Raw genomic sequence first — 12,939 nt, 5'->3', positions numbered from 1 at the left:
ATCCTGAGCTAGCTACCGTCACATGGATGGTGGGCACAAGGTGCAGGAGAGCAATGTTTTCTTGCAAGTTGGAACTCACCAATGGATACCCTGAGCTCATGGAAGGCATGGAGAAAGGAAAGCTGACGTCATGGAACATCTGAAGCTACCTCTTGGTCAATCATATTGTTGGCCCAATTAGCCTACGGTTTCAACCCTGATAGTCAGTGGCTATCCGGTTCTTTCTTTTGCACTTTTAACTGCAGGAACTGGGGACCTGGTTCCAGCACGTGGCCCAGCACTGACCTATGGCCAAATCCATAAAAGTGTGGTGTGTCAGGTTCGGTCAGCACGAGGTTTCAGGGAAGCACGGGGCTGCAGGGAAGCTCGCAACCAGACCACGCGGAATCCACCGGCGGTAGCTAGCGGGGAAAAGAGGAACCGAAAGCGCCGCTAATTAACGAGCCACCTGCGGCCAGCTAAACAGGAAAACCGCAGCGGAAGCTTTTAATTACGAACTGATAACGGCGCGAGCAAGCAAGGAACGGGGCCGCAGGGCAGCGAAACAAGATCGCAACGCAGCACAGAACCCGCGGGTCTGCACGTAGCAGGGAGGGGCCAACCCAGCCGGAGGGAGACTGGCAATCAAGGACAATGGACTCTGACCGACCCTGCCATCATGAACGATCAGGGGGACATTGGGGGGCCTAATTGCCCACAGCCGCAACGCGATCACGAGGCGGGAAAAAGCGCGGGAAGGGGGAATATAACAAGTGATGCAATTGTACCAAGCCAGTCCTGGCTTTGCTTGTGACTACTACGTTACGCATGAGTAAACCTTCTTTGTGAACCACACGTGTCACGAGAGTTTCTCTGTCGAACGGGGCAAATCTCACATAAAGCCAGGACTCACCGTCAGCGCTACCCGGTACCACCGAGGAGCGTTTTCTTTCTCAATACAGGCATGACCAGCGACGAGGAATCCGTGGGTCAGCTGGAGCGCGAGGGATCCAGGCTCGCGGAAGGGCGGTCGGAGCCGCCCGGGAGCGACGGGGCAGCGGCCAGGGCCGGGCGCACTCCATCCGAGCGGTGGTCGATGGGCGTGAATCAAGGACCAGACGATTCGGGCGTTACGATGACCCGGGGTTCGGGGTTCCGGGACCGTGAGTGGAGCGAGAAATTCGCCCGACTAGAGGAGAGAGTCGAGCGACGCCTAGACGCCGTGGAGGCGATGCTCCAGACCCTACTGCAGAGAGTGGGGCCACCGGCGGTAAACGAGGAGGCGAGCGACAGGGGGGGCAGTCCGACACCCCCGCCGGCACCACCCACGGCGCCCCGGTCGGAGGACCAACGGGCGGCAGACGCCCTGAGACTTCGAGGTATCACTGGGAAGTTCTCAGGGGACCCCGAACAGCTGCCGCACTTTCTGACGCACGTCAGGGGGTTCATGCAGAGGGGTGGTCACCTATTCGCTAGAGACGAGGACAGGGTATCCTACGTGGCCGAGCTGCTAGATGGCCAAGCCGCCAGCTGGGTGATCGGGCTGTACGATGCCAACGCGGCGGAACTACGGAGTTTCCCGGACTTCATGCAGGCGCTCCGGGACAGATTCGAGGACACATTGAGCGCCAAGCGGGCGGAGGACGACATCCTACAATTCAGGCAGCGGGGCAAATCGGTATCGGAATATGCCCTGGAGTTCCGGAGGTTGGCCGAGAAGCTCGCGGACTGGCCGGAGTCCCTGAAGGTGAAGTATTTTAAGAGGGGACTCAACCCAGAGATCCTGGAACGGGCACTGGGGCGGGACGACCCGGCCACAGTGAAGGATTGGATCTGGCTGGCCGGAACGGCGGAATCGGCGTGGCGGCAGATCCAACAGAGCACAAGACGACGGGACCAGACGAGGGACCGGCCGAGGGAGAGGACCCCCGAGGAGAGACGGAGCGGTCGACGGCAGTCCACCGGGAGGCGAGAGGCGACCAGAGCCCCGAATCTGTGCTTCCGATGCGGAGGCAGAGGCCACCGAGCGGCGCAGTGCCCGACGGAGCGGGAAGGCGCCCCACCACGGCCCGAAGTCAAAACCCCGCGTGCGAACGGGAAAAGGACCGGTGACCGACCGCGGAAGGGGGCAGTGGCGGCGGTGACCGAGAAAGGACGCGGGGGTGGTCGACCCCGGAGACAGCATCCTCCGGAGAGGACTCGGAGCCGGCGGGAAACGAGGCGCGCTCGCACTGAACGGCGTCCCAGTGCGAGCAGGGGAGTCGAGGCGCGCGGACCCAATAGGAGACGAGGACTGCCCACCGTTCCGGGTGAGGATACACGTCCGGGGGTGAGATCCGGAGGGAGGCGCAGCTACGGGCGCTACTGGACTCGGGCTGCACCCACTGCTTGATGCACCCAGCGGTGGTCTCGGGGCTCGGGCTACAGCTGAGGCGCCTCCGGGAGCCCATTTCATTCAGCCAGTTAGATGGCACGCTGGCAGGGGGGGGACCAGCTCAGTATTACACCGAGCCGGTCCAGATGACGATCGGGAGTCACCGGGAAGAACTGAGGTTCGTGGTGGTCCCGGTGGCCGACTACGCGGTGGTACTCGGCTTGGCGTGGCTGCGGCGGCGGAACCCACGAGTCGACTGGACGGCGGAGGCAGTGCGGTTCGGGGTCGACAGACCGGCGAGGGGCGAGAGCAGAGGGGACCGAGCCGTGGAGACGGAGGCAGCCGCAACCACCGGCGGACAAGCGGAGGGTCCGGGACACCGGGAGACGGGGCGAGAGCAGATAGGGCCCGAGACCCGGGCGGCGACAGCAACAGCAGCAGCAGCAGCAGCAGCGCCGGGACCCCGGAGACCCGCCACGATCCCGAGGCGAGGGGAGGCAGCGGCGACTGGCGAGGCAACCGCAAAGCGAGGGGCCGGACCCGGGGAACCCCCGACGGGCGGCGGAATCCCGAGGCAGTATCGAGACCTGGCGGCAGCGTTCGGGGAGAAGGAGTCTGACCAGCTCCCACCACACCGGCCCAGTGATTGCGCCATCGAGCTAGAGCCAGGAGCGACCCTGCCTAAGCCAAAAATGTACTCCCTGTCGAGGAGGGAGATGGGAGCCCTGCGCGAGTTCATAGACAAGAACCTAGCACGGGGATTCATCCAACCCGCGAAGTCACCATTAGCGGCCCCGGTGTTATTCCGGGAGAAGAAGGACGGCTCGCTCCGTATGTGCGTAGACTACCGGGGGCTGAACGCAATCAGCACGGAGTACAAATACCCCCTCCACCTGATGAAGGACTTGATGTCGCATCTGTCGAAGGGGAGGGTGTTCACAAAACTGGACTTGCGCGAAGCCTACTTCAGAGTTAGGATCCGCGCAAAAGATGAGTGGAAGACGGCGTTCAACACCCCGCTCGGAAGCTACCAGTTTTCCGTGATGCCGTTCGGATTAAAAGGGGCCCCGGGGGTATTTATGCAGCTAATTAATGAGGTGCTGCACGACCTACTCTACCGGGGCGTCCTGGTCTACCTGGACGACATCCTCATCTACACCGAGACCCTGGCGGAGCACGTGAGCCTGGTGCGCACGGTGCTCCAGAGACTGCTGAAGGCACAGCTGTACGCAAAGCTCTCGAAATGCGAGTTCCATCGAGAGCAACTAGACTACCTCGGCTACCGAATATCCAGCCGGGGAATTGAGATGGACCCGGCGAAAGTAAGGGATGTCCTGGGCTGGGAAGCGCCGCGAACCCGGAGGCAACTCCAAAGCTTCCTAGGGTTTGCGAACTTCTATCGTCAGTTCATCCCGAACTTCGCCCAAATCGCCCTTCCCCTAACCGACCTGCTAAAAACCAAGGGCACTGGGAAACCCCCAAGCCCAGCATGGCACTCGCGTGGACTGCAGAATGCCAGGGGGCGTTTGAGGAACTAAAACAGCGGTTCACCGCGGAGCCGATCCTGCGCCATCCCGACCCAGACCGGCGGTTTATAATCCAAGTGGATGCATCAGACGTGGCAACGGGAGCAGTCCTGCTCCAACCCAGCCCGGAGGGGGCCATCCACCCGTGCGCCTACGCCTCCCGCAAATTCACCGAGACGGAGAGGAGGTGGATGGTGTGGGAGAAAGAGGCGTACGCGGTCGAGTGGGCGCTGGCCACGTGGAGGCATCTACTGGAGGGGGCAACTGAACCGTTCGAGGTGTGGACGGACCATAAGAACCTCGAGGCCCTGAAGACCCCGCGTAAGCTATCCCCCAAACAGGCACGGTGGTCCCAATACTTCGGGAGGTTCAGGTTCACACTGAAACACATCCCCGGGAAGCGCAACTTCTTAGCGGATGGACTGTCTCGCATGCCCCAACACGCCAGCCTACGGGAGGAGATCGTGGACTCCGTCATCCCCGCCAGCAGGCTGGCTGCAAAGGCGGTGACCCGAAGCCAGACCAAGGGGGAGCGACGGGACGCGGCGTCTGAAGTAAGGCAAGGGTTCGCGGAGGCAGCGGAGCGGGACGGTTGGCTCAAGCAGAACCGAGAGGCGCTAACCGGCCAAGAGGGGTTGTGGTGGCACGAAGGAAAGCTGTACGTGCCCGAGGGTTGCCGACGGGAGGTCATGGAGAGAGCCCACGACAGCCGGAGCGCGGGGCATTACGGCTTCGTAAAGACACTCCACTTAATCCGGCGGCAGTTTTGGTGGCCCACGCTCCGGAAGGACGTGGAGGCGTACTCGGGGGTTGCCCGGTGTGCGCAACGGCGAAAGGAGCCAAAGGCAAACCTAGAGGCCTACTCCAGCCGGTAGCGGAACCCGACGGCCCTTGGCAAGAGGTCGCCATGGACTTCATAGTGGAGCTCCCGGAGAGTAAGGGGAAGACCGCCATTTGGGTGGTCACGGACTTATTCTCCAAACAAGCGCACTTTGTAGCGTGCCGGCGAGTCCCCACGGCCGAGGGGCTGGCGAAACTGTTCGTGCAACATGTCTACCGACTCCACGGCGCACCTCGACGTATCGTCAGCGATCGGGGCGGCAACTTCATCGCGCGGTTCTGGCGGGAGTTCCTGAAGCGGGTGGGGACGAAACAAGCCCTATCCTCCGCGGCGCACCCGCAGACGGACGGAGCCACGGAACGCCTGAACGGGGGCTCGAACAGTACCTGCGCTGCTACGTGGGGCACCAACAGGACGATTGGGCGGAGCTACTACCATTCGCGGAGGTGGCATACAACAACGCCGTCCACAAGAGCACCGGGTTCTCTCCGTTCAAAGTAGCCACCGGGAGAGAATTCGTCCCCATGCCGGAGCTGCCTCAGCCGGAATCCCAGATCAACTCCCTGGACGCCTGGTTCGCCCAAATCGACGAGACCCGGCGAGCGGCGCACGCGGCATTGCAAAGAGCCAAAGCCGACTACAAGAAGCACGCGGACCGCAAGAGGCTCCCCGAGGAAAAGTGGAAAGTGGGGGACCAGGTGTATCTGTCAACCAAAAACCTAAAGACGCACCAGGCATCGAAAAACTCAGCCCGAGGTTTGTGGGGCCGTTCCCCATTTCGGAGGTCATCAATCCGGTGACCGTCAGGCTGACGCTCCCGAAAAGCCTCGGGAAGATCCACCCGGTGTTCCATTGCAGCCTGCTAAAGTTGCACCAGCCGGGGAACGCCTGGCACAAGGCGGAGGGAGTACCACCACCCATCATGGTCGGGTGGGAGCAGCATTTCGAAATCAACCGGATACTGGACGCCCGGAGGCACAAGGGGCAGACCCAGCTCCTAGTGCAATGGAAACATTTCCCCAAGTCCCACAGCGAATGGGTGAGTAAAGCCCACATAAGGGCGCCGGACCTAGTGCGGGACTTTTACAGTAAATACCCCGGGAAGCCGAAATAGGACCGAGGGGGGGAGTTGTCGTCAGGGGGGCGGCATGTCAGGTTCGGTCAGCACGAGGTTTCAGGGAAGCACGGGGCTGCAGGGAAGCTCGCAACCAGACCACGCGGAATCCACCGGCGGTAGCTAGCGGGGAAAAGAGGAACCGAAAGCGCCGCTAATTAACGAGCCACCTGCGGCCAGCTAAACAGGAAAACCGCAGCGGAAGCTTTTAATTACGAACTGATAACGGCGCGAGCAAGCAAGGAACGGGGCCGCAGGGCAGCGAAACAAGATCGCAACGCAGCACAGAACCCGCGGGTCTGCACGTAGCAGGGAGGGGCCAACCCAGCCGGAGGGAGACTGGCAATCAAGGACAATGGACTCTGACCGACCCTGCCATCATGAACGATCAGGGGGGACATTGGGGGGCCTAATTGCCCACAGCCGCAACGCGATCACGAGGCGGGAAAAAGCGCGGGAAGGGGGGAATATAACAAGTGATGCAATTGTACCAAGCCAGTCCTGGCTTTGCTTGTGACTACTACGTTACGCATGAGTAAACCTTCTTTGTGAACCACACGTGTCACGAGAGTTTCTCTGTCGAACGGGGCAAATCTCACATGGTGCAGGTTTCTGCCACAAAATGCAGATATCAGTTATGTTGCCTCTTGGCATTCCTGAGCAAATCCTAAAGCCAGGAGGAGGTACCATTGCTTAGCAAGCAGCTTATGGAGCAAATTTGCTTTTGTGCAACAAGAGAATTTAATTCCCATACAAAGTACACTATCTAACCAGAAAAGACCTTCTCCCAGATCGCAACAGCTGTGGGAAATGAAGAGAAGGACAGTGTACAGGGAATAGGGAATGGCCTTGAAGGACAGAAGGAAGAGCCACCACCCCAGTCCGGTAAGAGGGATTTGAGCCTGGCCCAAGAAAATAACTTGAGAAAACATCCCAGACAAGCCCCTCCCTACTTCACACAAGTGATAAAGGGAGGGAGGGGGGATTTAGACTTGCAAGATCCTGTTACTGTAGCTGTTGCAATAAAAGTAGTCCTTTTTTTGTATACAATTTTGATTAAGAATTTTGATTATAATAGTAAAACCTAATACAAACTGAACTTAGAAAAGAAAATAGAGAGAAGGAGTAAAAAGTGCAAAGAAAAAGAAAGGAAAAAGAAAAAGAGAAGAAAGAGAAAAGTAAGAATATAATAAAGAAAAAGAAAAGAAATATATAAAGAAGTGACTTCCAACCTTCATCACAACTATAAACAAATTTGGTAACTCTTCACCCCTTCTAAAGTTACAAACATGTATTGCTTCACCCCATATCCCATCCCTTATCTATAAATAAATCTATGAAAGTGGTCCTGACCTCATGGCATTGGTTTCTTAGTCTGATCTACCTTGTAGATTTGACCTTGTGCTAAATGTGGCACCATAGACATAATATCAGTGTTCCTAAAAGGATGCCTTAGGGAAGATGGTCAGGAACTATTCTCCATGGCCACAGAAATTAGGACCAGAAATAATAGGCGTAGGTTGCCACTACCTAGAGTTCATTTAAGTACAAGGAAAAAGTTCCTGATGGTGATTATCTGTGGAAGAATGGAACGGCCTGCCTTATGGAGGTTGTGGGTTCTCTACTTCTGGAAGTTTTAAGAGGCTGGATAGCATCTCCCAAGGATGGTTAAATTGGGTTTCCTGCCCACTGTAGAGGGTTGGCCTGATGAACCTTATGGTCCCTTCCAACTCCATAATCCTATGTTTCACTTCTTCTTGGGCTCCTCACATTTTTGGGCACGGCTGGTGGATGGATAGCCCTGGTCTTATAGCTGGGAGGTTAGTCTAGATGGCCTTACAGATCCTTCCAAAACAATGGTTTTAAGAATCCATCTACAGCCTCCAAACAACTGCCTGTTGACCCATTGCCCTTGTCTCTGGAAACAGAGCCCTTTCCAGACCGGACTCAAAGAATCCTGGGCCATCCCACAAACATGCATAGAAAGCTGGAGCTGGCCACTCAGGCACTCCTTTATGAACAGTGATACTTCTAAATGGTCTTGAAACCGTTGTGGTCTATCTCATACCAGCACAAAGAAGTGAAGTCTCATGACTGGGTTGATTGCAAGGTCCAGGGAGAGCTTCTCAAATTGAAGGCACCTATAGCAGTCTTACTTAATCATTCACCCACCCCTACCCCCTGACTCCCAGTTAGGCTACAATAACTCCCAGAATTCCCAACCAACATGGCCCATAGTTGGGGAATCTGGGAGCAGTAATCTTAACAAAGCAGGAGAGGCCTAGGTGGACATGCAGATCTACTGAGCAAAGCCCCCAGGAAAGTTTACCTGGTTGATAGGGGTTTTCTCAAGCCCCCGCAGATAGGGTCCTGCGGGGGCTTGAGAAAACCAAGCAAACCGAGAAGACGAAGAAGAAACATCCATAAACACACATTTAAACAGCTCCCATGTTCAGGTAGCAATGGAGCTTCAACATGACCATTAAGGAGGATTGGGATCATTCTTTTGGGTGATTGAATCACTCCTGTTTTAAGTCACCCAGCAAAGCCAGGCATTCATTCACGTATCACCCTCACCATCACCTCCACCGTGCTAGCTGGGGACTTCTGCAAGCTGAAGTCCACACATCTTCAAGCTGCCTAGGTTGAGAAACACTGGTCTATAAACTGAAGTAAATCACGCTAATAACAGTTGAGAAAAGGGTTAAGGTTTTAGGTTATGTTTGGACTCCTTTGTTTATCTTGGCATCAGAATTTGAAGATACAAAGTTTGAAATTATCCTCTGTTCCAACATAGATGAAAGTCGATAACAACAGATGGTCTCAAGTTCCCTCGAGCCTTTGAGATAAGATAAATGCAATAAGATGAATATAACTCCAGTGCTGGCTTACATTTGTTCCGTCACACTAATCTACAAGATACTAGATAAATGTCTTTGGCAAAAATACCTTGCAAGATTTTATTTGTGCCAACTGCACTCCTTGACGATCAACATGACAGACCAGCACTTGGTAGGGCAGTGATGAAGGTCTTAGAAAAGATATCCAGATCCCAAGATGTGTGGATATCTACGAAGATCTGAATTGTGCAGAAAGTGAAAGATTGGATTACAAAATTGACCGAGCTTGCAGAAATGGCAAAGCAGGCCCGTTTGGTCAGGGCAAAAGTGAGAAAGACCTTTCTGAAAGACTGGGAGCCTTATATGGACTTTTTGTTGAAAGAAGAAAAGACTGAATTGAGGATTTATGATTTGGAAACTAAAAAGGGTTAAAAGGGGAGGGGAGGGGAATTACAACATAAGAGAAGAAAAAAAGAGGGAGGGGAAGAATAAGAAGACAACTACTTGATAGAAAGAAGGGCGGAAATCATAATTCTATATTTTCTTTTTGTTTTGGTTTGGTTTCCTTTTCTTTTTCTTCTCTTTATTTTTTATAGTTTTATCGTATTTAAAATTCTAATAAAAAAATATAATATATATATATATATATATATATATCTCCAAACTAATGACAACAAGTACAGGAACCAGCCTTAGAACTGGCAGGGAAGATTATGAAGTGGTGGAAAGCTTCTGTCTTTTTATAGTTTATTTCCCCCACTATATGCAATGTTTTATTTATGTATTAGTGCTTTCAGGTCAGTGTTCACTCCCGGCGTCTGCCTGGACTATCCCTGCAGTTTTCAGAACTGGTTTGCCCTTGCCTCCTTCCCGGGGCTGAGAGAGAGTGGCTGGCCCAAGGTCACCCAGCTGGCTTTGGGCCCAAGGCGGGACAAGAACTCAGGGTCTCCTGGTTTCTAGCCTGGAGCCTCCACCAGGACACCCAGCTGGCTCTCTGCTATGTGTGTAAAAAACACCTCAAAAGTACTGGAAAGACGTACACAGCACTATTCAGAGGATTTTAGAAATCCACAATTTTCTTACTAGGCATAATCCCAAAACATGTAAACAAAACATGCCACAATTTACTAAGCTACATATTCACAGCTGCAAGGATAAACTTAGCACAACCCTGGAAAAGAGACATCTTACCAACAGCATCGGACTACTGCGAAATTAAACCTGAAGAATGGGTAGTAATGGCAAAATGAACAGCATGTGTTCACAACAGAAGTTTAACCAAATTTAAGCAAGAATGGCTTCCATATATATGACATATCATGCATGCAGCAAGGCAGATGCAAGCATTCAGAGTATGATTTTTAAAGGGAAAAAGAGCTGATGAAAGAGCTGAAACCAGAAATACATAAAATTTTAAGTGCTTCTAAATATTGTATATCAGTCGGAGTACAACAAATTAGAAATTAAATGTTTATTCATATTTTTGGCACTCAGGTAAGAGATTCAAATCCTTTCTTATATTCTTAAAATAATTTGCCATACTTTGTTTTTATGGTTCATTTCTTATCAGCGGTATACTGAACACTAGCTGTCCAACCTTAGTAACTCCTTTGTCCACTTACTGAGACTATATTTCTGCATCGATTAAAAATAAAAAATAAAAATAACAGCCTTCCTGCCATTCAGAATGAAGCTTCTGAGAAAGAAGGAAGAGCAGGCAGCCATTTCACGCCTTCCTGAGCATTAATGCTCTTCCAAACCACAGCTACTTGCAGGGAGGGAGTGAACACCAAAGAAGAGCAACGGTTCTGGGTAATCCCCTAAAAAGTGTTTACCCCCATATTAAATAACACCCTTTGCTTTCTTCTCTCTCCTTTGACAAACCTTGTTTGATGTGCCATTAAGATGACTCATTAAGGTGACTTATTAAGTTCTCAGGGAGACCTCCCTCAGCAACCAGACCTGTATGGGAACTTTGGATCTCTTGACGCAGCCACTTCATTGTGTTAATCTGCTTTCGTTCAGCTGTGGAGAATTACAGGACAATGAATAATTATGTAGAAAGTAGAGGAAACTACAGCAGAAAATTGGGAGGGGAAACAAGCATATACAGTCAATATGTACTTGACCTGAAGGTTGAATGTGTTTTGTTACAGAGTTTGCTCATTAGATGCATGGGAAGCTCTCCATGTTCTTCAAACTTCACACTTTTAGGATACATACATTTCAGCTTTTGTTAGACACATAACGGGCATAGCCGAAAACTTTGCAGTTTAGGGTGTTGATAAGCTTGAAAGGATTTGTCTGATTGTCGTCTAATGGATTTGTGTTAGTTGCCGAATTCTTCAGAGTCCAGCCAGATGTTTCCCAGCTCCATTCAGAAGGGGGTTCGTGGGGCTGAGCTGAGAAGACTCTGGTTGGTTGAAGCCAGACTTGCTTTAATTCATCAAACTTGGGCACATTCTGTGCAAAAGCGAAGAGACCCCAGGAGAGACCCACCTCTACGACAGCGGGGAGGAATTCTGGGGTGACCCCAGTTTGAAATGCTTTCCCCTCGGAAGTGTGCATGGCTGCTGTTTTGTGCTTCATTATGCCCAATACACATTGGTCAGTTTTAGTGCAATGGCCTTCTAATCTACTGATCTCCAACTTTTCTCATTTAATTGATTGATTGTGTGCCATTGAGTCATTGTCGATTCTTAGCTGCAACATAGATAGATATTCTCCATGACAATCAGGCCCTAACCTGGTATTTCAGGGCTCCCATTGACATTGAAACTGAGTCCACCCCTCTTGCTGCTGGACATCCTCTTCTTCTCTTTCCTTCCACCTTTCCCAGCATTACAGCTTTCTTCTGAGAGCTGGGTCTTCACATAATGTGTCCAAAGTAGGATAATTTGAACCTGGTCATTTGTGCCCCAAGTAAGAACTCTGGGTTGATTTGTCCAATGATCCATTGGTCTATTTTTTGACTGTCCATGGTCTTCTCAGGACACCAAAGTTCTCCAGTACCAAAGACTCAGAATACCAAAGTTTCTGCAGTACCAAAGTTCAAAGGCATCAATACTGTTCCTCACCTGCTTCCTCAAAGTCCAACTTTTGCTCCCATGGAAGGTCACAGTGAATACCATGGCTTGCATGATTCTGATCTTTGTAGGTATAGACACACCATGGCATCTGAATATCTTTTCCAGGGCCTTCCTGGCTGCTCTACCAAGTGCTAGTCCATGACATATTTCTTGACTGCTGGTTCCTCAACTGTTGATGGTTGATGGTAAAAGTCAGAAGCTGTCCACCACTTCGATATCTTCATTGTCAGTTCCCAGGCTGGTTGTTCTACCTGTTGTCATCAGTTCGATTTTCTTCATATTTAATGTTAGTCCCACTTTTTCACTGTGCTCCTTGACTTTTATTACTAGGGCTTTGCATTTTTGGCTATCAAGGCAGCGTCATCAGCATAGCGCAGGTTATTGATATTTCTTTTTTCAGCGTTAAAAACCACACTTATCTTCCTCCAATCTAGCTTTTTATCATTTACTTATTTTAATTATTTGTATTTGGATCATGACTGTTACAGGCAGTGATGGTGTTTGCATGTTTAAAGTTTTAAGTCTCTCTTGGTGAAGCATTTACTCCGATATAAGGCTGTTATTGAATTACTAGCTTAAGCCCCCAGTTCACTTCCAGATGTGTGGTCCAGGCAGGAGCTGTTTCTGCAACCCTTGCCTCAGATAAATTCCTTGGGAGGGTCCACCCCTTGACCTCAGCTGAAACTCAGGAACTTATTCAAGGAAGCAATAAATAACTAGCTTGGGAAATCTGCCGGAACTGATTTTATTTGGAAGTCTGGATATATGATTTGTCCTCCTTTTCTGCACTGGGCATAATATTGCTTCTCCCACAATGGACTGGCATGTATGTGGGTATCTATGCCCTGAGTGTGATTTGTGCTTTCCTTTGTTCCCCCTAGACTCCTTTTTTCCTAATATATTCCTTTTTATTATTTCCAACTCCATGGAGTATTGGAAATAAATTATGTAGAGAAGCCTTGGACGTTGTCTGTGTCTCTGCCAACAAGTGACTCTTGAAAACTGAACGGAACAGAGTCAGATCTGGTGCTGGGGGAGAAGCTGGCAAAAAGAAAACTAAATGTAAAAATGGGCCAGATCCAGCCAGGGGCTGCAAAGAAAAAAGTCACTAAATCCCCCCCCCCATGAATCCTGATGGGGGAAACAGCTGGGCAGGGCCTCAGAATGCTGCTGACA

This window comes from Python bivittatus, unplaced genomic scaffold (genome assembly GCF_059951505.1).
Source record: "Python bivittatus isolate LINGU-HERP-01145 unplaced genomic scaffold, Pbiv_v1 ctg000700_np1212, whole genome shotgun sequence".
Classification (NCBI taxonomy): Eukaryota; Metazoa; Chordata; class Lepidosauria; order Squamata; family Pythonidae; genus Python; species Python bivittatus.
Note: the sequence above shows the minus strand (reverse complement) of the source record.